This window comes from Dendroctonus ponderosae, unplaced genomic scaffold (assembly GCF_020466585.1).
Source record: "Dendroctonus ponderosae isolate FM_Combo_2020 unplaced genomic scaffold, Dpon_F_20191213v2 Dpon_F_20191213_7, whole genome shotgun sequence".
NCBI classification, from domain to species: Eukaryota; Metazoa; Arthropoda; class Insecta; order Coleoptera; family Curculionidae; genus Dendroctonus; species Dendroctonus ponderosae.
Genome location: NW_026018916.1, coordinates 1,349,994 through 1,352,276, shown reverse-complemented (window position 1 = coordinate 1,352,276; position 2,283 = coordinate 1,349,994).

Sequence of the window (2,283 nt, the reverse complement as noted above, 5' to 3'; positions counted from 1 at the left end):
CCTGATGTATGTTCAGGTGCCCTTTCTTTTCAGCAGAAATGTGCCTGAATGGGTTTTGCATATTCAATTCTGGCGGCGTAGATGTTCGAATCGATTCAGCATTTAATTTAATCTAAGTGAGGGCTGTTTGTTTATGGGGAGCCAGTTGAATTGCCACCATTATTACCTGCAAAGAATGGCTTGTTCGCAAGCGGAGGCAAACACACCTCTGAAACGTCAGGAACAAATTCCTTTCTATTCCGATAGATTTTACGGATTTTAGCTCGGATTAACGGGGCAAGAGCCGATTTTTTTGCATTTTATTAGGTATAAACGTCCCAATCGGGAGTCTTTGGGATTATTGCGAATAAAACTGGCAAATGTCCGTTAGTGGCCATAAAAGCAAACAGCCGTAAACCGGCATTGCAACAAAGCCAATGAGCACCAGCTAATAAAAATTTAAACCATGCCCTTTCGAGTTCGCTACGTAAAATCGTTACGTTCAAGCATAAAAATCGCCTTAAATTGCGACTATGAAGTGCCTTCCTTGGAAGCCTTCAAGCAGCAAATTAAAGCCGTGATGGTGGAGCCATGTCTTAAAAACTGCTGAAATTCGCTCGAAAATATGAATTTTTTCCCACTTGCTGCCACTAAAAACTGCACTATATCAGCTTGCTTTGCCCCTGCTTTATACTTGTCCATCCCTCCATAAAGAAATGGAAACAAATGAAATTTGCGCCAGCCCTCTGTTCCATTTGGAAAGTTTGCGATGGAAAATCTAGTTTTACATGAACCCAGATACTGATTTCTCTCTACCGATACAATGGATTTTCCCTTAACAGAATCAATGCATCATGGAAAGCAAGGAAATGAAATCAAATGGAACAAAGATCGTTTTATCGCGAATGAAACAGTGGAAAACAGGCCGGTTTGCTTGTAATGGATGACCGAAAGGTGGCAAAATGTCTGTAAGTCATCGGGGGCACAATGGAAACGGGCGAGAAACTAAAGGATTTCGGTTGTTTATGATGTTTTTGTTCAGATTAGTCCGAGATTTATTAGTGGAGGAACTCACCGACTTCTGCAGAGGAGTAGATTAAAAAATATTCCTAGAAGAAAAATGCGTACTTAGCCGCATTCTTAACTTATACATGCTTACTCGTACTTACCTCGACAACAGCTACTAATATAAAAAATAATGTTAATAGCTTGTCAGCTACAGGCATGCAAATCTAGTAAGAAAATGAGAAAACATAAAGATCGTCAGTTAATTTCCAGGCGGCTGAGATTGAAAACCCAACTTCCGGGCCCATTTTAATTGACTGCCGAGCGAATTAAGTGAGGATTCCTTAGGAGTTCCGAAAAAAATTGAAAAGCCGAACTAATTAAATTAAAATAGAGTCTAAAAGGAAATTACGAAAATAAACACACCCATTTTCATCCATTCCTCCAGAATTTCTTGAGAAAGTAGGAAGAACAGTCTAGTAAAAAATCCACATTTCATTCTTGAACGTGGATTTTTTGTCATGAAAGAAACATCGACTAGTAGAAGAGAATGCAACACCGCAGCAGCAGGATTATAGAGATCTAACGCAACAACTTTTGGCTTGGTTTTACGCAATCGGCCACTTTGGTAGTCGGCAGGAGGTTGCAAATGCTACACCAACACGGTAAAGTTACGTTACTGCGTTCCACATCAAAAGAAACATACGAAAAACACCAAAAACTTTGCTTTTTTTGCTTACGTTTGACGAGATTTGCAAATGTCTGATCACAGAGATTTTTGCGAAACGCACTAAATTCGCGAACTTGAACACATTAAACAGGGGGTTGTAAATCTCTAATTTCTGCCGGATTTTTTTCAGTTTTTCCTACTTATTACTAGGTTTAGAATATGGCTTTGGTCCTTTATTGCTTGGCTTAAGATCGTCGTCTGAAAACATTCTTTACTTGACTTACAACTGTTAAAAAACGCAAAACTACCACAGCGGAGTTTGTTCAATTTTTCCAAAAATTTTCATAAGAGGCGAACTTTCGCGAATTAATTTGGAACAAATTGAATCGGGCATAGTTCGATCTATGAGTGCTGAAAGTTTCGTTTTGGCACCATCATCAGGGAATTAGTTAGAATTTTTTGGGTTTCAACCATTTTTGCAAAAATTGCCATAACAAGCCCTTTTAGCGGTAAATTTCCAAAGAACTGGAAGCTATAAAGTTTTCAATTTTTTATGGTTTTACAGACTCGGGCCGGTTTCATCAGCGCTGAAAGTTTCGTTTTATAACCATGATCAGGTAAAGCGCCAG